General features: G+C 35.0%; 3 pseudogenes; 1 reads left to right on the top strand and 2 right to left on the bottom strand.

Moving 5' to 3' along the window:
- Window positions 1-359: 359 nt before the first annotated feature.
- On the bottom strand, window positions 360-7,282 carry LOC125199537 (annotated as a pseudogene).
- A 4,552-nt stretch (window positions 7,283-11,834) lies between these two features.
- LOC125199544 lies at window positions 11,835-12,545 on the top strand (annotated as a pseudogene).
- Window positions 12,546-19,173: 6,628 nt separating this feature from the next.
- On the bottom strand, window positions 19,174-24,955 carry LOC125199536 (annotated as a pseudogene).
- Window positions 24,956-26,559: the final 1,604 nt, after the last annotated feature.

The following is a 26,559-nucleotide window of genomic DNA, read 5'->3' as shown; positions in this document are numbered from 1 at the left end:
AACTAATGAAAGATTTCATGAGAGACAACCTACTTTCTTTGTATATTGAAACAAATACTACTGGATTCCTCTTCACCTAATACCAACAATTTTTAACTTCAATATTTCTCTTTTAGATTATGATTCCATTTCTTCCTTTTCTGATGAAGAAATTCTGGATGAGCTCAAAATCATACATATTCTCGTCATGCCAGTGATTTGAGCTGAAACTTTGAAGACACATATCAAAATAAACACACACAATCCGGAACTATGCACCTCCACCATTTGGGTAACCCGCTTTTAAGCCTACAGCCGATAAAAACATATTCCTGCACTAATCTAACGCTTCCCTCACCATGTCGCTCAGCACTACCGTCCTATTTCCATGTACTCCTGTGCTCTTTCCCAGTCAATACCTCGAGTCAAGACCCGAATCCATATACATCACATTTTGTCAGTGATCTTCACAGTTTGGCATGCGAACTCTGGGGCAGTGTACCCAAGTGCACTCTGAACCTTGCTGCTCAGTATATAACGGTCAAATGCTGGGAGCAGCTTGAACGAGGTGAAATCTCCCACCTTCGGATCACCAGATGCATTAAATTCAGAACATTGCTTGACTTTATGTTGTAGTGAATGACATTCATCCGGTGCAGATGAGCTAGCCCTTTAGCAGTACCGGGATTACGTTGAATCTTTGATATACGCGTGAGGCAGCTGTCGTCCCCTCCATCTTGGAGATGTTTGTGCAAACTTCCTGCAGAGGCATGCTCATTAATCAGCAGTTGCAACGAAACGTCCAGTAATATCCTTCAAGTGTCACCAGATTCTGATGTCCTGATTTTGCCTAATGTTTTAACTTCCTTCTCAAAATCTGCTTGACATTTTGTCAAACTCGTGGTGTTAAATAGCAGATACCTTGGGCGTCCTCGGCTCTGTCCTGTAGATAGCCCAAAACCTCCAGCGTCCGAGCTCACAGTTCTTATTGAGCAGCGATTGAGCTAGTAGCAAAATCAGCTTCTCCGGAGAACATGACAAGCTTCCCATAGTTGGCTTCAGTGTAGAGTAGGAAGGGTAAAATCATCACTCCCGGAGAATGTGAATGCAGCAGCAGACTGTGCCATTGAGGTACGCGCATGCATGTTCCAGGATAGAGACTGTGGCGGACACCAAGGGCTATAAAGACAGCTGCACCAATAGCCACAAGGGAAGATATGCTGAGCACAATTCGCTTGTGAGAAAGCGAAGATTTGGTGGATTAGGGCCATGATTCGATACGGATGAGTTGGGGTAGAGGACTAAAGGCTTGGGATGGACAGCAGGGCATGATTGCTTGACAATGGAGCCACATAGGGATGGATTGCCAATCACAAATGACGAGGGGATGGTGTTGAAGAAGCCACCAACCGGAAGTTCCCCCTCGAGATCATTGAAGGAGACGTTAAACCAAACAAGATGCAAAAGATTTGTCAGTTCTTTTGGCAGGCTACCCGATAAATTGTTGAAGGACAAGTCCAAGACCTCGAGGTTTGTTAAGTTTGTGACTGAACCAGGAACAGGACGGTGGGATTATTCTGCGATAACACCCTATAAACGTATCAAAACAATGTTAGGTCAAACCAATTTCAGAGTCAAAATGCAATCAGATCTGCAAACATGATAAAGACAACTCACAATGAGGTCAGAGAAGGCAGTTCCCAATTTCTGTTGGAATGGCTCCACTCAGCATATTGCTCTCCAATCTCAGTTGTTGCAGTGAAACAACGCGTCCAACCTCAGTTGGGATGCTCCCAGATAGCCCGATTGTGACTGATATCAAGAACACAAGTCGTGTTAAGCTCACCTATACTTGGAATAGAACCAACTAAGGAGTTGTGGGATAAATTCAAGGCCTGCAGCTTACTGAAATTCCCAATAGCAGCTGGAATCACACCAGTTAATGCATTGAATGACAAATCTAAGGCCTCGAAGCTTTGAAAGCGACTGCAACCACGAAGTGGGAAGGTGATGCTCCCACTGTACCTATTACCAGAGAGAGATGCACTCTCCAAAGCGAACATAAAAAGCCACGAAGGCAGATTGCCAGAGAGCAGAGTTATTACTTGAGAATCAGCAACATTAAAGGTTCACACAACCACCAAATGACTCAGGTAAGCCTCCCAAAAACCTATTTCTTGACATATTAAGTTCTTTCAAGGATTGCAGATTACCTAGCGCAGGCACCCTACCAGAAAAGTTATTACAGGAAATGTATAAGAATTCCAAGCTTCTCATCTCTCCAACCAATCAAGAAACTCTCATGTCAATGAGTTCATACTCCACATCAAGATAACTACACAACTCAAAGTTTCCTCATTGAAAGAGGAAGACTGCCACTAAAATAGTTACCACTAAAATCAACACTCTTGAGCATCAAACAGTTTCCAAGATTTTCAGGCAGCCAACCAACAAGATTATTGTTTCTCAAACTAATGACTCTCAAATCAGACAATGCCTCAATCCCTCCCGGAACATCACCCTCGAACAAATTATCAGACAGAGCAAGAAATCGAAGAGAAGTGAGAGACCAAACCCGGGTAGCAACTGACCTGAAAGAAACAAAGAAAAATTCAGCCTCTGCAGATTTGGCGAGCTCAAGGACTGCGGCAATGGGCCAGTGAGAGTGTTCTTAGCTAGTGAAATCGCCTTCAACCGCCCACATTGCTGGAAAAGCTCCTCAGGAATTGAGCCAGAGAAACTGTTGTCACTCAAATCAAGAACCTCAGGAGATGGAATTTGAGCAAGAGTGGGACTAATTGGCCCTGAAAAATTGTTTCTTGATAGCTGTAAAAGTGTGAGGGACTGTAACCGGAGCAAGCTTCTCCAATGTGGCCGGACAGAGAGAGTCCATCAAGAATGAGCCCCGTGACCTGGTTGGTAGTCGGGTCGCATTTCCCCCCAAACCCATTTGCAGGCGACGTTGTCTTGTTCGTTCCAAGAAGTGAGGTGAGAGTGGATCAACGAGGCCGGCTTTGAAGGCTATGAGGCCCAAAACGTCGTCGTTGAGAGGCGGGTCGAGAGATTGAACCGAGAGTAGCGGAGACAGAAGAGGAAAGCCACAAACTTCATCCGCAGCAGCATTTCTCAGTCAAGAAAATGTGAAAGTTTGGGTTTTTTATTGAAGAGTTGAGAGAAATTTCAAAAGCATTTCAGTGGATTGCGAAATGCAGAGGTTTGGAGTGTTTTTTGGGGTATAGTTGAAGAGTGATCGCAAAATTTGGAAGAATGGGAAGGAAATTTAGAAGAGAAGAAGTGATGACTGATGATGGTTGGTCATTCAAGTTGATAGTGCGGTTGCCAGTGTGCCTTCAATACTCATAACATTTGCTTTTCTCAATCTATCTGTCTTGGAATGCAATGCCCTATTCTTCAATTCACGCTTTTTGATGCCATCTGTTAAATTCTCGAAATAATTGTCGCGTCGAGCAGTGATGATGCTGAACTACTACATGTAAAGGGTGGATAACCACCAGCATGAGGCCTTTTAAGGGGTGAGTGGTTTTCATTTCTAATATGGTATCGGAAGCGGGGCCCAAGTCGATGATGGTTTATGTCTTTATCTCTTCTCTTGCCTATGGAAGTAGATGTGTCATTCAGTACGCCGTGAGGGGCGTGTTAAAATTCCTAATATCTTGTCCCACATCGGCTTGGTGATGATCTTATATCTACTCTATATAAGTGTGGATAACTCTCCTCTGAGGCCTTTTAAGGGGTGAGTGACCCCATTTCTAATATTCACGTTGAGTATTTACTGCTTTTGTTTACCTTATCTCTCAATTCTAGATTGAATGAAAATGAAGTGTTATTTTCAAGTTTACATCCACTTAAGAATGAAGATCCACCAATAACACAATGCAATTATGTTTCCACTGATTTTCATATTGATTTAAGCGTTGCCATTTTGCCAGTGTCTACGAAAGAGACTTGAATTTCAATAATGGTCACACTTTTTCCACAATCATTCAATTTAAGATTATGATAATTTTATAACACTACCTCCTTCATTTTGGCGAAATTAAACTATTTTTTTTCATTTAAATAACTATAAATTCATTAATTCAACGCTGCATATTTTCCAGTTTCGAGAATTTCAATTTTGAGCCACCTCTAGATCTGATCTAATTCCATATTGTTGACTAAGTGGGAAAATGCAACAGATTATTCGTCGCTTATTGTTTAAATAAGCAAAAAGTTTATGGCAATGTATGTTTGAGACGACAAGATCATTAATTTGAAAGATTAAATAATTGATTTTATCCGAACACATAACCCTAGACTAATAGTGGAAACTAGTTTAAAATTAATTGGCATTACATTAAGAAACTAAGATACGAGTAAATCCAACCAAATGTATGTGTTAGTGTTTGTTGATATCGAATAAGCCACAACATAAAACAGGTCGAATTCAACTTGTAACCTTCAATTCACATTATAATGTTTTATTATAAGTTACACAATAAGGGGTCATTTTTTAGTTTTGAGAAATACAAAAAGACAAAAAAAAAAATAAAAAATTGAGAATTTAAGTTGGTTGCATTGCTAATTGCTTTTTCTGTTTTACTTTATTTTTTAAATTTCAACCTTGAGTACTTTAATTAACATACAGTAATTCTTAATTAGATTTTCACCTCCCTTTAATATATAATCTCAATTAATAATTTATTATGATGATAAAATATTTCATATTTTAGCTAGTACTAAGGTATAGAAAGGATGTGGGAGTTTTGTAGTTATGATTTTGATTTAAATTTTATTAGCATGAGTAAGCGTGGCAGTTTGTGGAAAACTTCTATTTCAAGTATTTAATAATAACAAATAAAAAGAGGGGACAGATGCTTGGATTGCATCAGTTGACAAACGAGAAACAAGTTAAAAACAAATCGTGAGTGAAAGGGCACATTAAAATTTTTGTCTCGACCAGGGCTTTTACCGTAATTTCATCTCTGAAATCGAACTAAAAGTCTGAATTTGGTGTATATCCAATGGATTGTCCTACTATAGCAGTTGAGTTGGTTTACTGTCCAAATTCATCAAAAACCTATTAGATTATATTAAATATAAATGGAGAGGTACGGTCTTATATATATATGCCTATCATGTTTTTGTTTTTCATGAAAAATTATACTGAAAAAATATATGAAAAGCTATTTTTATATCATTTTCTATTTAAAAAAGGTATCTTGCTTCCATCGCTAAGTTGAGCTTCTATAAAATTCATCAAAAACCTTTTAGAGCATCTAAAAGATAAATGAAGATTTCTTATAACTATCATATTTAACTTTTTTTCATGAAAACTATAAAGGTATATTAGAAGGTAGGGGAGTGATCAATTGCTAACTCATCATTTAATTGCTAACTACAACTAATTTAAAGGCTATAGGATTTTAGAAAATGTGTGGTCCACAATTTGCCACGTGTAATTTTCGTTTTTTTATAAAATTGAACTCTGCGTAATTTTATCCTTCCATTGTTTTGACTACATAGGTGTCTAACAAAGCTCACCAATTTAGGAGAAATTCAGGCTACTATTTCAATTGAAATTTTATCTCAAAAGGTGAAAAAATGGCAAATAGACAAAGTTTCGTTAAATTTAACTTCCCTTAAATGAGCTGCAAAAATTGCTCTTCATTCTTGCGAATTCCAACCTTTCTTATCAATTCTTAAACCACAATGCATCATTTTTCTAAAAGGACAACGATGTTTCCTCCACAATTCCAACTCTCCCAAATTTGGAATTCTACCGCCGACCACTAGACTTATCCCCAAATATCTGAATCTTCAAATTTTGAATCTATGAACATAGAAACTATGATGTTAACGGTTTTTTAAGAGAAAAGAAAGAGGTAGAAGTCTATCATCAAAACAAAAAGGATTAGAATGTGGGGGAGATGGAAGAAGGGTACTAAAGGATTAAAGTAGAAAACCATAAAATTTGCAGAAAGCATCCACAATGATGAAGAAAACTAAAACATTATTGAAGAGTGAAAAATGGGTGGTCGAATAACTGCGATCTAAAATAAAGTTATATTGAAATTAGTTGAGATGATTAAAATTTTCAATGAAATTATTAAATTGGGGTAGCAAATATCGAGAAGTTGGGGAAGGAATAGATACATTATTGAAGGAAAGGAATACAGGTGCTGAGAATTCATAAATCACATTGAAAAAACGATGTTGCAATTGCCAAGTTATATAGTGAAAATAATGGAGAGAAAATGAAGAAAAGAACGAGATCGAGCTTTTGTAAAAAGAAGTGATGGTGAGCGGTGTTCACGGAGGGAAAGAGGTTGATGAGAGAGAAATTCATAGATAAAAAAGAAATCTTCAGACGTGGAATGGAAGCGCTCAATTGTCACTCAAATTCAATCGCCCAAGATAACATTTCTCTTTTATATGTATGTTGACATATTCGATTTGACGAAAAATTAAAAAATTTCAATTTTTTTTTTCAAATTTTGACGTCGGAACATATGCATGTAGGATATCGTTGGAATCCTTATGAAATTATCTTTAATTTGATATATGTTATATGAATTTAAAGTTTTAGGATTTCTTTTAAAAATTAGTTATAACTAAACATGTAGTTAATTGACATTAATACCCTATTGATATTTTTTGGAATTAATCCTATGGCCATATTGACGTTTTGTTGATCGTATTGACATTTAAGATTGATGATCTAAGCCCTTAATTTGAATATCTAATGACTATTATTTAGTTGTAGTTAGCAATTAAGTTATGAGTTAGCAATATAACACTCCCCGAGAAGGTATTACTATATCTTTTTCTATTTTAAAGAGGTATATTGATTCACTTGGATTTTACATGGTTTTAGAGGGTAGTTTTACTTGGTTTTGATCATATATTGTGAACTTGAGACATGGTTATAGCTACTTCTCTATTATGTTGGTATTTTGACCATTTTGTGAAGAATGTGTAGAAAAATGTACAAAATATGTGGATGTGCAGCTGCTCAATGTTCGAGACAGCTTTTCTGGAGATTTTGAAGTCCGATTCGCATGTAATGCATACCATTCTCTTCGTCTTCGAAAAACCTTCGCGTGGATATCTTAAACGTCTCAATCGGAGTTCGATAGAAGAAGTTATGGCCGTTTTATCAAGACTGCAGAGGTGACATAGCTGACGACCCGCCAGGTTCGCATGCAAACGAACCTGGCGAGCCGCCAGCAAAACACGGAAAAAACGCCGTAAGCAGCTGGCGACCCGCCAGCCGCGCACACCCAACCTGGCGACCCGCCATGCCGCCGGACAGCTTATTTCGGCCCAAAGTCAACCCTAGGTATATATGCCTAGGAAACGCCTCAAACGCAACTTACTCGTCTCCCACCCCAAAAATACCACTTTTTCACCTAGGAAGAAGAGAAGAACGAGCGAGAGGACAGTATTCATCGCAAGATTGAAGCGAGACCTCCAATCCGCTCAATCCAATTCTAGGAGTTTCTACTTTTAGTTTTATTCTTGTTTAAACAATGTTTTTGAATATTTCTTTGAATATTTCTTTGACTTTTGTGTTGAACATGAGTAGCTAAATCCTTCGTAGAGTTCTACGGGGGAGATACAATGATTCTTATGTTTAATTGGTTTCCTTTTTCTATGCCTTGCTCATGTGGTTATTTTGATTTTTTCGTGCTTATACATTTATTTGATGATCACCTTATAAATGCATGTGGATTTTACTACAGAAGGAAGTGAGTAGTTTAATTTGAAAGAGAAGAAATTGACGTCTTTGCCAATATAATCGAGAGATTTGAGCCTTTGAATGAAGCTAAGTATCTTAGGAGCTATTAGGAGTTGTTGCCTTAGTTCTAGGAAGGACACTTCGGTTCTAGGTAGCAATCTACAAATTATACGCTTTGAGAAAAGATATAGTTTTACCTTAGTGATACCTTAATAATCCTTGAGACCCTTTGTTGGCATAGTTTGGAAATTAGTTGAGCATAGGATAGTTGTTATCGATCCCGTAGGATTCTACCCTTTTCATCTTTGATCTACATCCGTTTTCTTATTTGCTTTTAGTTCTCTAGTTGTTTTTAATTGTTTTTATCTTGCTTTTAAGTAGATTTAGAAAACTCAAACTTTCGATTCATCTAGATTGTAGTTGAGGTTGGTTCGTGGTAATTAGGTTGACACGATTGTCTCTGTGGATACGATATTCTTTGCTTACTATTTGCTACATTAGCCCCGTACACTTGCGGGTATACTTGTGTTAATAATAAGTTGAGTCATATATTTACCTCTCCATTGCCAAATTAAGCTTCTATAAATTCATCAAAAACCTATTAGGGCATCTGAAAGATAAATAAAGAGGTCAAGTCTTATAGCTTCCATATTTATTTAGTTTTTTTATGAAAAATTATATTCCTCCGTTCCATGTTACTTGAGTCACTCTTTTGATCGTTTGTAAAAATAATAATAAATAGTTAAAGTGGAGATAAAGTAAAGTAAGAAAGAGAATAATATAGTTAAGAGTCAACTATATTATTCTCTTTCTTACTTACTTTATCTCCACTTAACTATTTATTATTATTTTTACAAACAATGGTAAAGAAGTGACTCAAGTAACATGGGACGAGAGGAGTATTGAAAAAGATATACTATGAAATATTATATCTTTTTTTATTTAAAAGAGGTATATTTACCTCCCCCATAAACCATTTACTAGTACTTGTTATAGGAGCATCTCTAAGGAGGAAGGTATATAGAAAAGGTATATCATATACCTCTCTAAAAAGTACTCCATTCGTCTTATAACAGATGTCATATTTTCCTTTTTGGTTTATCACAAAAGATGTCACATTTCCTTTTTGGAAAGTAACATATTCTAAAGGAAAAAAAATATATAGAAAGGTAAATTAATTCTTTTATATAAAATAATTATACAAAATGCATTAAAAAACATAAAAGTGTAATACCTTCTCAAATACCTATTCTTGTAAAATGATTTTTTCATGAAAAGAAATTAAATACGGTAGTTATAAGATTTTACCTCTCCATTGATGGGGAGGTAAAGATACCTCTTCAAAAAAATATAATAATTATATTAGTTTACCTCTTCATCTATCTCTTTCCACTTTCCATGATGATGCTTTAATGTTGAAGGATAATTTAGTCCAAAGAAAATTGATAATAATGTAAATCAGCAACAAATGTAAATGTTGAAGGGTAATATATTCCAAGAAAATTGATACTAATGTAACCAACGAATGTAAAAGTTTTTATTAATATTTTATGTTTGTAGTTATCCACATTTTGATTATTTAGCATTACTCTATAATATAATCACCCACCACAGTATCAAACGTGTATAACAAATTTTGCTACCTAATATTGTTAGGAAGAGAGTACTACAATGTTGAAAACTTGAAATAGAAAATTATAGGGTCAACATACATATGGAATCGCAGTAATGACAATGTGAAGATGAAATCATACAACTTCATATTTCAGATTTATATGTTGTTTGTCCAAGATTCGTGATTAGCCCATCGAATTAAATGTAGTTACAACAATGAAACCTAATACGGCAGTACATAGGTATGAAAAAGGTATTAAAACGTTGTGGGCTTTGAGTTCAAGAGGATATCAATTTATTGGGGGTTTTGCAACTATACAAATCGGCCCATTTTAATTATGCTGCCCACATTCCTTTCTTTACAGCAATACATTTTTAGGGAGGTTGTGCATTTATGCTTCCCTTGTCTAGTCTCTTCATTTTTAGGGAAGTTGTGCAAATGAGATAAATTAACATGAATGATACATATGGATATTTTAGGTACTCCACCAGTCCCATAAAGATATGCATATTTAAGACAACACAGATTTTAATGCACAATTAATAAAATAAGAAAGAAAGATAAAAAGAGATACTAATTATAATTGTTAACGGAGAACAAGGCTCATCTTACTAGAGAGAAAAAAAGTTACAAAAAATAGAATGAACTATTTTTATGGGACGGTGCAAAATAAAAAAAAGTCCATATTTTTATGGACGGGTGGAGTATTTTATTTACAATAAATTTATGATAATTAATTAATTTATCTATTACATATTTACCCTTTTATAATTATTTAGGAAACACTATGTTTTTAAATTAAATAATTGCAGATTTAGGAAAAGATAACTCCTTCCATCATAAAGCTACATAATTATTGCTAAACCAAAACTAAAGAGATGAATTATGGGTAGTAGATGGAGGCATTTTAGAACTATGGACTAGATTAAGGCTGTGGAGCAGCTAGTTCCCTTTTAATGATGAATGTTGAGGGGTATTAATAGACTTGGAGGCTCCTTCTCTAATTAGGTAACAATTTCGGCCTCAAAAGTAAGTTCTAGCTCGAATTAGGGCAGATTGGGCGTTGCACCAATCTTAGCAGCTAAGTTGAAGTTAGTGGGCCGTTGGGCGTTGTCTAGAATCTCAGTGCTAATCTTGGTTATCGTTGGGTGTTAGTCGGCGGACCGTTGGGCGAGAGTCCCCATCCATGTGATTCCCGAAGCGGGCAGCGGAGACGTCGATGGTCGACCGCTAACCTGGTCAGTGACACTACCTGACATTGAGTCAGCAGACTGTTGGCTAGCTCTAGTGGGTTTGAACCCAAATCCGAGCTTTTTGTATCTTTTTCTAGATATTTTTTTCTATCATTTTTAAACAAACACGTTAAAATATCAAAATGTATAGGATAAACAATTTAACAACATAATTTTTATGTACCACACTCAAAACGAGCCAATTCTAGGCCTTAAACATATGCAAATTCCGTGTTTATCACAACTCCAAAAGCAAATGGAAGAAATAAAGCATCTGCACTATCAAGTTGTCGAGAAAGATGCACACATAGAAGCAAACCCTTTCGTAAGAAATTTAAATACCCATGGTAATATGATAGTTGTGTCTACAGGTCTGAAAGTAGATGCCAATAATTTCGACTTAAGTATGCCACTGATCAATCGAGTAGAGCAAATTGCCTTTATGGGAATAGACACTGAGGATGCTAATCGCTAGTTGACCCAATTCATGAAAATCGTGAGCACGGTCAAGCTAAATGAGGTGGATGATAAAGTCATGAGAATAAGACTCTTTCCATTCTCCTTATTGATTATGTTAAAGAGCGGTATGAAAGTTTACATGTGGATACCGTGACCCTCATGGGATGGCATAGTCAACATGTTTTTCGAAAGTGCCTCAACCATGGTTTTGAAATAGAGCATCAAATAGGAATCCTTTAGAATGGTTATAATGAAAAAATTGCTAGTCTTTTGGATTCAGGGGCGAACGATTCATTTTCGAAAGGATAAGAAAAATTAGCCATGGAAGTGATAGAGTTGCTTAACAATAGTAGAAGTTGGTCAAAGGAAAGACATAACTCGAGGAGAATAGCTTCAGCCGACACTATCGCCATAGATACTTTGGCAAAGGAACTGTAGCAATTTGTTCCAAAATTGACAACATGCGGCCACAAAGAGAAGAATGAGTACCACACACCGAGATGGAGTACATGAACTATGTCCAAAACGGATGCCAGCGTCAAAAATTTAATAATAACACTTATCGCCCTAAATCATAAAACTCTAATATTGTCGCATGATAATTATTCATGAATATAATATAAGATGCAATAATATTCGAATAAGGAAATCAACTCTAATATATTTTACATTAAAAGTGACATGCTTTCATTTTTGGGTTGTCTTACTAAAAGTGCTACATTTCATAAAATAGAAACCATATCAATTCTACTTCATTCTCTATCTAATTAACTAACAAAACAACACTATATAAAATCTTGTATCAACAACAACGTGGTGTATGTAGAGAGCATAGTAGTCCCAATGAGCCTCTTCCTCACAATAGGCTACCATGCCTATCTATGGCAAAAGCTCAAAACCAAACCCTCCCAAACCACAATCGGCATGAACATGCTCAAGCGCCGCTCATGGCTGCGGCAGCTCAACCAAGGCGACGACAAGAAGGGCATGCTCGCCGTCCAAAGCCTCCGAAACAGCCTGATGTTCGCCATCCTCACCGCCACGGTGACCGTGATCATCACGCTCTGCCTCGCCGCCCTCACCAACAACGCCTTCAACGCTGCGGACATCCTGGCGGCGTCCGACCTTCGGGTCGCAGTCGCCGAGGATCATGGTGCTCAAGTACGCGTCGTCGTCCATATTCCTGCTGGCGAGCTTCCTCTGCAGCTCGCTGGCGGTCGGGTTCTTGGTGGACGCCAACTTCCTGATCAATGCGATCAGGGAGTTTGCTCCCGGGGAGGAGGATACACGGAGGCGGTGGTGGAGAGGGGGTTTGCGATGGCGGTGGTCAGGGAATAGGGTGTTTTGTATGGCGCTGCCGCTTATGTTGTGGTTGTTCGGGCCGCTGCCGGTGGCGATCTCCTCCGCCGCGCTTGTGTGGGGGCTCTATGAGCTTGATTTTGTTGCTTCTCTCTCCACAATTGTTGTTTGATTCACTTGGTACTAGTTTTAATAAATATAGTGAAAAGTGGATGAAAAAGTTAGTGAAATGTGTAGTCTATTAGCAAAAGTAGTAAAAAATAAGAGTGTTAATTAATTGGAGTGAAAGAAAAAGAAAATTGATGTCGATTAATGGGGACGAAGGGAGTAATATAGCTATCTTTCGGTTTTTAATAAAAGTGCTCTTTGTTAAATTTGAATGACTATAAATGTAGGAATAAAAAATGAATGCTATATGCTACGAATTGAATATATCATCTCGATGATCTGATAAAATTTATCCATAACAATAATATGAGACATATAAGACTGGTTTCTACTAGTAATATATTCTCCACTATGGAGTACTATTATGTAGTGTTAGTTGGGTAGTTGTTTCCTTCAATTTATGTATGCGAAATTTTTGAATTAGTGTTGAATGTATATATCTGAACTCTTTACTTCAATCGTTAACATAAAAAAATTAATTCACCTATTTGGCTATTTTAATACGCCTTCAGTCGCGTCATATGATTGATTTCTTTGGGAGTATAAGCCAATGTTATTTATCGAGGGAAGTGAAAAGAATAAAATATAAGATATAAATAAAAAGTTTAAGTAAAAGAAAAAATAAAATAAAAAAGAGCAAGTGTTATTTTTTTTAGAATGATGGAAATCAATTGTTTGCAATGGGATTGCAATCACTTGTGATGGAACAACTATAATAGGAAAATCAATCATTGATGGAGAGAGGCACTAACTTTGTTCATTACTAAATCTCTTAGTATATTTTTTTTAGACACTCATCGATTATCAAATATCTCATTTTATTTTTAATAATTCAGTATATAAACTCTTCACTTCATAAATGTTTCACTTGTGTTTTATTATAAATCTTTTATCCATCCGATTAGTACCAAGTTGTATTTTTATTGGGTTATCCTATTATTTAAGTCATTTTTTGACAATATCCAACAAACTAAATTTCTCTTACTTTGTATCTTACTTTCTTTCTCATGTTTTTCTTTTTATTTTATTCTCTCAATACTTACGTATTTTATTCTCACTTCATTGTATGCACCAAATATTTTTCCTCAATTTTCATGTCCAAATAATATTCACATTACCCTGAATTCTTTTTCTCATTTTCATTTATAAAACTCTTGTTGGTTCAAAGTGGGACATTTAATATCGAACGAATGGAATAGAATACTATTTCACTCCGTGACTTAAGTACTCTCTCCTTCTCGCAAAAAGAGTCAACAATGACTTGACATGAATTTTAAAAAATTAAAAGTAAGTAGGTTGAAAAAATTAGTGGAATATTAATTTTATTTTTAAATCTATTGGTTTACAATGAAATGTAAGTGGCAGAAATAGTATTTTTTTAACTATGAAAATTACTAGACTCGCATTTTATAGTGATATGCATTATTAGCCTGAAAACATATCGATAAATAGATTGTAAAGTGATCATTTGCACCAAACTCAAACCCATTTTTCAATATACGTCACATTAAAAAATAATTTTACCCCAATCATCTACACCAAAATTATAATTGTCACCATTTTTTAGTATATATCTCACCAAAATTTTTGCAATAGACTCATAATTAGTGTTGTTTAGTAAAAAATATAAAAAACATGGGTTTAAGTTTATAATATGAAGAAGTTTTCTACACCAAAAATAAAATTTGATATATATTTAAAAATGACCTTACATCAATCTTGACCAATATAAATGTGTTAGCATAAAAGATAATCATGCTTTTTCGATTTTGATAAAAAAGGGATTAGCATAGCGTTGTCAAAAGACGTAAACAAAGTCGAATAGAATAGCACTAGAATAAAGCTATGACCCATCAATCATGTGCTTAATATAATGCATAAGTAACATGTCACGACAATCAACCACAATTTTCCGATACAATCCCACTTCTTTCATTAACATTAAATAAAATCATCACTTTGTGTTCATAAACATATTTTATATGTGTTGATTTAAATGGAAAAGGTGCATACAAAAATCGTTAATAATTTGTTTCATTTAGATGGAATTAGGGGCTTCGCCACTCATTTACCGTGCCTCCTCTTTTAATTTGTCTAGAAAAAAATGCGGGAAGATATGTGTGGTACTTTCGCATTTACGAAGAAGTCATAAATAAATGTGATTGCATTATTATGTTCTTTATAATTTACTCTCTTACAAATGCGTCTCATTTTTGCTGCCGAAGCAATTCGATTTGGCGTTATTAATTAATATGGAGTATAAGTTAATTATAATGACTTACTTCCGGGATATCAATTAAAATGACATCATAGTATAGAAAACAAACCGATAATCGTTCTGCTTAGTGCCTATGATACATATCAGTGGCGGATCCAATGTATAAAAAGGGGGTACAATTGTACCTTCATATTTTTTGTGTTTTACTATATATTGACCCAAATAACCTAAAGCTTTGTTGGTGGAGTGGTACAGTGTAACCATTGTTAATTCGGAGACCTAGGTTCGAACTCAGCAAATTTGTGTTTGAACTTTTTACTTTCTACATGCATTTTTACGTTTTTCTTTTACTTTCAGTTTTTTTCTCTCTTTTTCGCTACTCTATTTTATTTTATTTTTGTTAATTATATGAAAATTGTATAACAAAATATTTTCCAAAAATGAATCAAACCTTTCAAAACTAATTTATGTAAAATATGTATTATATATTTATTTATCGCATCCCCAAATAAAAATTTCGGACCCGTCAACTGCTTTCTACATGCATTTTTACATTTTTCTTTTACTTTTCATTTTTTTCTCCTTTTCTGCTACTCTATTTTATTGTTTTTTTGTTAATTATATGAAAATTGTATAACAAAATATTTTTCAAAAATGAATCAAACCTTTCACAACTAATTTATGTAAAATACGTATTATATATTTATTTATCGCACCCCCAAATGAAAATTTCGGATCCGCCACTAATACACATTATACACATCCACACATTATACCACATTCAATTAGTGTTGAGTAATATTTCTTTTTGGATCTATCTTATTATTTGGGTTATTTTCATATTCAACATTATCAATGAACTTAATCTCTTTTATTTGTTTCTTTACTTTATAGTTTATTCTCTTCTTTATTAGTATATTTTCTCATTAATTATGTATTTTATTCTCACTTTATTTAATTTACTAAATATTTATTCTTAATATTCATACCCAAAATAAGATTTACACTGTTACACTAACAATTTTCACTCATCCTCCTTTATAACTTAAAAGTTAAAACTTGTGTTGACTGAAGTGGAACATTTAATCCGGACTGCGGGGTAGCAATATCATCGAGACTTAATAGTTGTAGTATTTTTTAACGATGAAAATTATGGGCGTCGTATTTTATAGTGATATGCAATAGCCCGAAAACATATATAAAAATATGTTGTAATATATAAGTCGATCTTGTCACAATGCTTCTCGTCTCACAAGAATATCGACTTCTTTTCCTTTAATCGATCCAACTAAAATATGCACTATCTAAATTTGGAAACTCTTTTCTATCTATTGAGATGTGACCTATTTTCCACTAATAATACTTTAATAATTATTTTTTCTTTTTACTTAACTTTTACTTTATGAATTGTGTATTAAAATTCGTGTCTAATTAAAAGTGCATATTCTTTTAAGACTCGAAAAGTATAACTTTGTTTATTAGAAGAAAATCTTGAAAAACAAAATGCTTTTCGATTTTGATAAAAAGTGATTTGCATGGTTGGTCAAAGACGTAAACAAAGTCGGAAAAGAACAGCAATAGAATAAAGATACGATCATCAATCATGATTCATGTGCATATCTCATGAGTCACATAAACAACAGTCAACCACAAATTTCCTGTAAATCTTCTTGTTCACATAAAAAATAAAATCAAATCAAAACATCAATGTGTATACTGAACAGTGGCTACCTTCTACCGCCTTGAATGATAATATAGGAGGCTGAGTGGAGTCTTAGACAGAAATGGTAAAAAGCTAGGGTTGAATAGCATAAATCTATCACGGTTTCCCTTGCTATTTTATTCCATGTTTTGAATATCTCATCAAACAGAGTCAATTTAATATTATTATAATAGATAAATCAAAATTTAAAAAATCATATCAACCATAGAAAATACTGTATTTCTGAATATGCTTTAAAATCGAATGTTATAGTTATTTATGTTATAAAATAATTAATGAATTGTACTAAGGACCAACCCACCAGGCTAGCCTATCGGATTGAGGGTCTGGCCCTATCGTTCTTGGCTAATCATATTGTAATTTTATCAAGTTGAAAATTTTCAATCCTAACTCTCTAAATTTACCGAACTATTTGGGCCGCCCACTGGATTCGACTCGACATCTCTAGTTTTGATAACCATTTGCCGATACAAATTTTTTATATTCTAGTACTTATTTGGGATTTTTTTGGATTGATACATAATATGCCACATCACTTTTTACAATTATTATAGATTAAAATTGAAAAATATTTTAATAGTAGTAATAATAAGAAGAAGAATACTTTGAAAAAACTACTAATAATGAAATTATTTAATTTAATTTGTGGATTACAACTGGAATATGTTTTTATTACTTAAATAAGGTAAATATGGTATATATGTAAAAAAAAAATTAATATAAAACGAATGAAGTATCTAAACTTTTGAAAATTAATAAAAGGGTAAATTGTCAATTAAATTACAACTTTCGGCTGACTACTAGTCAATTTCACAACTTACAAAGTTAGTTAATTAGGAAAGTGTTATATTGCTAACTCATAACTTAATTACTAACTATAAGTAAATAATAGGCATTAGTATATTCAAATCAAGTGCGTAGATCATTAGCCCGGAATGTCAATACGATCAACAAAAACGTCAATAAGGGTATTAAGGTCAATCTACAACAAATTAGTTGTAACTAACTTTTAAAAAATATCCCATAACTTTAAAACACATATATCAAATTAAAGATAATTTCATAATGATTCTAACGAGATCTCACTTGCACATGTTTCGATGTCAAAATTTAAAAAAAAAATTCAAAAATTTTCAATTTTTTCGTACAACAATAAATGTCAATATAATATATAAAATATGTTAATATAATACATGTAGAATGTCATTCTTAAAGCACTGTGTTGACATTCTAAAGCATCGTGTTAATATTTTAAAACATTTATAGTGACATATTCATCCAAAACCTAATTTGGTAGTTTTTTTATCCTTTTCGATTTAATCAATAAAAACAAAAATTTACCATGAGCAAATTTTAGACCACTAGATTTCTAAAATCGTATGGTCTTAAATTAGTTGTAGTTAGCAACTAGAGAGTGAGTTAACAATTGATCACAACCTAATTAAATCATACTACCTATCAATACTTTCGTAATTGTCTCATAACTTAAAAATTTCCTGCAACTAAGTGGTGACATGGAAGTCGGTGTTTTCTAATGTGGTCATAACGTTGTTTATATAAGAGAATTAGGGCTGAATTATGTGAGAATGGAGATATTCGACGAAAATTAGGGAAATTGTTGAAATAAGAGCGACGTAATTTTCTTAATCTATAATACACCTCATTGATGGAAGGAGAAATATAACATCCTAATATCATATCATTAAATAACGTCACCCAAAAGCCATGTCACTAAATAATACCAAGTAATTGTTGAAAATTTTGAAGTTTTGGGACAATTGCGAAGGTGTAATAAGCTATGATTTATTTAGCTAACTTTGTAAGTTAAAGTTGTGATTTAATTGGCAATATTCCCTAATAAAAATGACAAAATTATCTAAACTTTCTAAAATTAATAAAAATGTAAAATTACCTAATTATGTGTATACTAATTCATCAATCATCGGAAAAAATAAAACAAATTCCTTTATGAAAAGAAAGTTAAGCAAAATTTGAATTTCATTCAAGGTCAGTTCGGTTAGCGGAACTGGACTTGAATTTGAAGGAATTATATTATAATTTATAGTAATTGATACGAAGGGTTTGTGTATTCCCGCACATTGTGTGTAATGTGTGCAATGTATGTAGTGTGTGAAGGTGCTCAATTTTACATTATTTGGAATTTCAATCATCTACTTTTGACACGAATTCAAATTGTGGAATTGAGGCAATTGGAATTGTAATTCAATTCTAAATCAATTTTATAGTTACAAACACGGGGTTTAGAATTGAAGATTCCAATTTCAATTTGAAATGCTCAATTCTATGATACCAAACAGAGCCTCGAAAATCTTCAATTTGTGCACTTAAGTCACATTCCATGACCACTAAAGTAAACTACTACATTCTAGTTAAATAAGATATTCAAATTTTAATAGTAAGGTTTTCAAAAGGGACCTAATATTCTCTGTTAAAAATACCACGGAAAAAGTGACAAAAAACATGAAAGAAGATGAGGAAATAGCAAGCACATTTTCATTACACGCGTTAATACATCTAATCTATTGTTAGTTAAAAGACACATATATATAGAATAAGAATACTTATTATCTATAAACTAATCGATTCTATATATATGCAACAGGCAGACCTTGGAGATCTCATGTTCGTTTTTCCATGGACATTAGAATTACCGGGAATGCTACAGCTTCAGATTAAGCATCGACGAGCAGCAGCCTATTTTGACTAGCAGTTTTGGGCTCCCTTCCCTCTGTAGCAGAAGGACGATGACCATGCCTCTTTGTGCCACGGATCAGTTCATGTAGCAGGAAAGGTTCCTATCTATCTGTGGGCTTTCACCAGATTTCTACAAGATCAAAAAGGAATTTGTATAAGCTATATCAATTGGGCATGTTGAAGCATATGGATTAGATTGAATGAACACTATATGAATTTTTTTTAATGCAATCTAACATGAAAGGGTCCACTAAAAGTAGAAACAAGTGTAATGCTTCTGGTCATATGGAGATAAACTAATACTACTATTAACCCAACAATCCTAATATATCCAATCCATGGTTTCAAGAAAAATTGTATCGGTAAATGATCATCAAAACTCCGCGAGTAAACTATAGAAAAATGTTGAGCATACCATTTGATTTCAGAACCTGAATGCCATTTGGAAGGCACATCTCAATAAGCTCGAGAAGAGGCCCACCAAATGAATGACAAGAGAAGTTACAGCAAGCATGCATGTCAGCTAGAATCCTGATCAGCATTAGACCCGAAAAAAGGTCGCCTTTTTCTCAATATCTCAGCTTCTCTAGCAATCTGGATATCAGAGGGCCAGAAGATCTGACGGCAAACTTTGAAAATAAACCGGGGAGCAATCCTATAACCATTATGAGTAAGATGGAGATCCAGTAAACTGGTGATTTTACAAGATGGTATATTGTACTGCAAAACAACAACAATTTCACAGTGTCAACCATAGATGACTATTAGTGCATCTTATAAATACGTGATGAATGATAATTTTCAACATATAGACTAACCCATAATTAGGGAAAACAGGTATAGAATCAAGCACCACCATGCAGCCATATGTTACAACAATTGAGCCCCATATAGCAGCATGAGTAACAAATACCCATCGCTGAATATCCATTGCCAAGTGCACATTAACTAATATGACAACTGCAATTGTCCATAAGCTTCCCATACTCCATATGTCAATAGTGCTCTCTCTGTAGGTGAACAATGGTACGTAGAAGAGTACAAGGCTCTGCCACAATGTGTCCACCATTGTAATCCAGAAGAGGGTCATATTGTAACTCTCTTGATCGGTGCCCTGCTGCATAGAGCTTTGGATATTTGAGTAATGTCTTATGACTTAGGTCCTTGTCTAGAATACCAACAACCACCGTTGGTACAGAAGTATAAATGACGGAGTAAAAAACACTGCTCCAATCTGTCAATGCAGAAGTAGTAGAAAAGGCTGTACATAAGATATACCTGCAAAATTAATAGAAGAAAGCACTAGTTCAGCAGGGATCCATATGTAGTTAAAGTATGCATAGGTGTGTGGATTTTTCTATGCAACAAACACGCCGTTCATGATATCAACTTGGAAAGCCCCAGATTTCATAAGGAAACATTATGCACTACATAAAGATCAAGGATACTCTGCGTACCAGAAAAGCATCAACACAAAAACAGCATTGCGATAAAAATTGTAGAGAATGAGATAGCCAAGCCGCTGGATAATTCCAGTGTCCATGCACCAAAAGCAATCTTTTCAAAAATCTGAACTGGCCCATAGCAAAGTCTGATGCCATCACAGCTTGGCGCCCTTCTTGCCCACAAATTCCAACGCCAACATCCGCCATTTGGATCATGGAAACGTCATTAGCCCCTGCAAAAGCATTACTCATCAGATGACGATAAAAGAGTTCTTCATAAAGCTTTATGAAAGATATACTAGTTCATAAAGTTCAGACAGAAAACAAGAAGAAGCATGATGTATCTGAGTCACAGTGTTACACTAGACTATCAGTGTACTACAATAACAAATTCAGATTTACATCCCAACTCAAACATAATGCAGCAATTACCTGCTTAACCCTAAGCAACCGAGATCACAACGAATAGATAATGTAATGATAGAAAACAAAGATATATGAAAATCAAAATATAACCGACTCACCGTCACCAATGGCTAGTGTAAGATCATCAGTGCGGCTTTTAATCATGTCCACAATTCCAGCCTTCTGCAAGGGTGCAACCCTACAACAGAGCACCACCTTACACAAAGTGGCGAGGTTGAACAGCTGATGACATTGACAAAAAAAGAAGTAAGAGGCTTGTTCATTCTTATAACTGTAAATAAGCTTCTATCAAGATATCAAACATAAAGCTAAGAAATGCTTTCCCATCAATAATAAGGGCTAGTGGGCAAAATGTAGGCCGGTCTTCCTTGCCTGCTATCTTTTGAGGCATATTGGAAGACTTTGTTTGGGAAGGCATTTCAAGAAAATTCTGTTCAGTCTTCCCCTGCAATTTTGTCATATTATCAAAGCAACTTGCAGAATTGACATTGTATTTGGCCTTGGCATCACATAGTAGTTTTCTGCATTCATGTTCTGAATTTCCATTGATAATGATCTGGTGCATATCTGCAGTCAAGAGTCGGCAAGAAAGTCAATGGTTTTGTCTCTTGTTTTCACCAGTGAGAACCCACCCCTTTTATTCCAGCCTGCCTAGGGACTCAAGGGCCTCAGGTACACCCCTTGAATTTGTCCTCAATAGCAGGGGCCCAAAGAAGGGTAAAGTTGCTTTCGATAGGTGCTTTGGGTTTTTTTACAATTTCTGTAAAAGATGTGCACGCATCTTCGTACATGTGTTGCCACTTTGCAAAGGAGTTCACCATTAAGGTCCCTAGCTGCAACAACCAGGGTGCGTAAACCTTCAGATGAATAATCATCCAGATGTACTTGCGTTACATCTCTCATGTGATCATCACATGGAAGATGTTTTTTTAAGATGCTGAACATCGATGTATCAGCCCCCTTCACCAACACCTTCACACTACCATTGGGAAATCTAATGACAACAGACATTCTTTTACGCACACTATCAAACTCATGCAAACCCAATACATCCAACCTGCATCGCACAGGGTATATACTGTAAGCCACAAAAAACAACTTAAAGACTTACACGAGTCTAACCATGATAATAACTGCATATGAAAAATATTCATGTACTGAATTCAGCAAAAGAGGAAACAGTGAATAACAGATATTATATCGCTTATCAAGAAAAATATGCTTATTGGGGATCAAAAACATTTGAGGGGATTAAAACAAAAGTAACAAGGAGAGCTTACTACCTTAATTTCTCACCATTGGCATCAATCACAATATGCCCAGATGTCCGCTCAAAAAGTGTATAGCCGTATGCAGAGGCTGCTGCAACCAATGCCTGTTCATCAGGAGACTCACCTTGGTAGTCTATAGAGGTAAGGCCATCACTCAATGAAGTGCAAGAAATACTTGAAGGATTTCCAGTAAGAATGGGTATCACGGTGTTACAAGCTGCTAGCGTAAGAAAAAACTCATGCGCAGCAATTCTTTCTTCTCCATGAAGATCTTTGTACAATAATTTGATGAGTTCAGGATCTGTGGTGGTTTCAGATTTGAGCTTCCATTTTCTTCCACCCACCATAGGCTCTTCCACTGCACATATTATCACAAGGTTAAGACAAGATCATGAAAGAGAAAATGACACGACATGAACAAATGATACTATCTAAGTTATGCAACATGAACATGTACACACAAAATACAGCAGGTCTTAAAAAACATAGAGCACTACTATTGCATCATGTGCAGTGGAAAGAAGCCATAGGAGAAAAGAACAGAGCAGAAATAAATGATTAGACGATATCAGATTGACAAGAATATTAAATTGTGGCTCTCTCTTGGAACTCACGATGGAGGGCATTAAAAAGAATAAGGTGTGAATATAAAAAACAGGACAGGTGAACTGGTGAAGGGTGTCTGTTCTGAAAATATAGCAATGAGCTAAATGGCAGTCCTTTCGGGAGCATGTCAGATACAAGAAGCATGCAACTTTTTTGTCAATACACTATACGGTCAACTGGACTTCTACAAGTTAGATTCATAAAATTACAAAAGAATGAGTATCAACGGTAGATCTTCTGATTAGCAAAGGAATACCCATAGATTGTTTTCCTAATAGATAAATGCATTAAAAATTGAATTTATGCATAATAAAACAGTATCAACATAAATTCACATTATCATCCAAGTAAAAAAGACATTCATATTATACCCCCAGCAACTGTATCTGTGAACCAGTTTTATGTCCCCAAAATTTTTTCCCCCAAAACTTGCTTTTTTTGAATTCCATTTTTTTTTTCTGTTAGTGTGCCTGTCTTATCAGACGTATGTATCGTATTTGTCCCAAGTCCTCATTAATATTCAGAGATCTGCCCCGAAACCTAGAATTGCTCAAACTGCTGTACTTTGCTGATCACCAATCATGAAATATGATTCCCCCAACCCCCCAACCCATCGTAATATAGGGGGATATCGGAATCATTATCTGGAAAACTATGATAGAACTCAAGAACGAAAAAAAATGTCTCCATGGAATTCCATAAAACTTGTATTTCTTGCCATCTTTTCCCTTTTTGGGAAATAAACTTTTGGGTAGTAAGGCAGTGTATCAATGAGACTTGGGGGAACCAAAACCCATCCCAGGCCAACAACAAAGCACATGATTAAAAGGAAAAATGATAACCATAATGTCTCCCTGTTCATGGGTCTCCAGTCTGCTTCTTTTTTGGGGGAAATTGCACTGTTCATCATAGCCGATCCTGCCCACATAAACCACAACCCCAACTGCCCATTCCGTGTTCTTAAGTTTACAGCCACGCAGAATGATATTGGACAAAGAAAACAAGCCCATTCAGCTCCATATTAGCCATGAACTCTAGATATTCCCGTTTTGCTCACAAGTTATGGTACCAGATATCATAGTCCCTCCAAGAAAAAGTTTATTAGTTTCTTGTCGGGATACCTTTTTCAAGTTTGACCACCATCCAAATTCATCGCTGTATGTAGGCGATTCCACAGGATCACTCCCCTTCCCAGCAGCACCATATCCAAAAGGGAAAAGTTTCATTGGAACTGATCTTCAATACCCCGCCAGCCTGAATCATCTTCCCCCTTTTGGGGGAATCCATCTGATTGTAGCACTAGTGCCTCCCATTATTCTCATTCCTGTCAGACCGTTCTCCGCCAGTTTATAGCCATCTTTGACAGCTGTGACAGTAAGCACAAAAAAAAGGGGAAAAGGGGAAAAAGTTCTGCCAAAACCCAAAAAGGGGAAATTGGTTCAAAGCGGCAAGGTAAAAAATACAAATAAGCCAACCTGTGAAACTGAATGAAAGGTTTTTGGGCAAGAAGTTAAGAATTTTACTTTGGTCCCAATTCCTTCCCGAAAATTGAGAGTTATCACATGTCTTCTTTGAATCATTTTATTTTCAACCTGGGGTTTCATGACGTTTTTAGCTTCAAGATGCTGCTTAAGTCAAGAAACCCCCTTTGACCTCTAGTTGCCTGGGTTTCTCACGTGTAATCAAGAAATGGGAGATGAAGCCCGAAATTTCAATGGCATGTTCTCTGCAAATCTATTTCACCACCCCCCGAAGCAAAGCTTCCCTGCTCTCAGGGGGGATTGCACGAAGATCAAATGACAAAATCCCTTTTTTCCAGGGTGGAAAGGAGGGGGTTCCCCCAATTTTCCCGAAACAGCCACCTTCGATTAAAACAGAATCTATGTCGAATCCCTTTAGATGATACAAATTACAACGGGGCCCCCGAAACCCAGGCGAGAACGATCTGCTTGCAACATCGTAATGAGCTGAACTTAGGGGGGCGAATGCGCCGATTTAGGGGGTAGGAAATGGCTCAAACTTGGGCGCGATAGCTTGTCGAAGGCATAAATAATCCATCAATGGCATAAAGAATCCCCAAACCTGAACAATTTGCTAAAACCCTATAAAACCCAAACTAAAAATTTACTCTGACTGCAATAGTGTCCCCCAAGGATAAGATTAGAGGAGAAGATATTCCCCTTTGGGAAATTAACAAGACAAGAAGAGGCCCAATAAATGCATTACTTTGAACCATTCGGATAATTCCCGAGTCAATTAGAAGACTTGTAAAACACGTCAAAATCAAAAATGCAAATTTTCCCCTCAAAAAACTAATCTTCCTACAAACCAAACCCCAGTAGATATGAGGGGTAAACGTAAAACCTTCACTTTAACAATTCAGTAGAAATAGAAACTAAAGGCCAGCAAATGCAGCACAAAAAGAGCAACCCCCCCCAGCAAATGCCAAACTTCAAAATGCTAGTAGAAAAGAAATGAGAAAACAAACAGACACGAGATAAAACAAAATCGAAATTTAGAATCAGGAAATCATTGCCACATTGGGCAACAGAAATGTAAATAAATGCCAAGAATTAGTAAAAAAAAAAAAAAAAAAAAAAAAAGAGAGGCTCAGACCGTGGAAGCGCAGAGGGAGAGAGAGCGATGGGGCCTTTTATGGCCTAGGGAAAGCGTGATTTGATGGAAACAAACGCATGAATGCATGAATTCGAAATTTGGAGTCGAAAATTTGGCAGATTTCAGATCTCAAATCCCTTTCTCTGTTTTTCGGTTTTTTTTTTCCGCCTAATCTCATCACCACAATTTGCTAAATTAAATTGTCAATAATTATTGATTAGTCATAAGAAAAAAGTTTTCTTTTAAATCAGATTGATATTTTTACTTATTTCGTAATAGTCTTAGGAAATTTAAACTTTTTCCCCTCCTATTTTAAGAAATCTAATTTAAAAATTATTTACCCTCTTTAAAAATATTTTTTAATAAAAGGAAATAGAAGAGGGAAAAATTTTTTTAAAAAATAAAAAATAAGGAAAATTAGGAATCCAAAAAAAATATGGGTCAAATTATCCCAAACTAAAGAGAGTAATAAATTTTTCATTTTTTCAGTTTGACTTATTTTACCCTTTTTAAATTTTAAATGCCAGCATGCCGGGGTTTATCACAAAAATACCAAATAAGCCTAACTTTTTTTTATATTTGTTTTTTAGGGACAGGTGATATATTGTAGTGGTACCATCACTATAATAAATTGTATATCATGAATAAAATATTTATGTATAAATATATTTTAAATATGATATTATCTGTTATCCCTTTCCCATATTTGGTATGTCGTTTAATGATACTGAATTTCTTTTAGGCATAAAAAAAATTAATGCGATAAGACAAATTGGTCATCCCAAAAAATTTGGTATACCCAAAGAAAATTTCTAAGATAAAGGTATGGTTTTTCTCTAAATTTTGGGTACAATTATGGGAGAATATGACAGTTACATCATAGTACAATAAAAATAAAAAAATCACTAATCTTGGTATCAAATTTGCAATAAGAATTTTTGTACAAGTATAATGATATCAAATGGGAAAATTAAACCTAAAATATAGAAACTTTCCTCAATTTTTTGGCAATAATTTAAACTTTGTTAACATACTGTATTATTTAA

Source organism: Salvia hispanica, unplaced genomic scaffold (genome assembly GCF_023119035.1).
Source record: "Salvia hispanica cultivar TCC Black 2014 unplaced genomic scaffold, UniMelb_Shisp_WGS_1.0 HiC_scaffold_545, whole genome shotgun sequence".
In the NCBI taxonomy this organism is placed as follows: domain Eukaryota; kingdom Viridiplantae; phylum Streptophyta; class Magnoliopsida; order Lamiales; family Lamiaceae; genus Salvia; species Salvia hispanica.
This window is presented reverse-complemented; position numbering and strand designations above follow the sequence as displayed.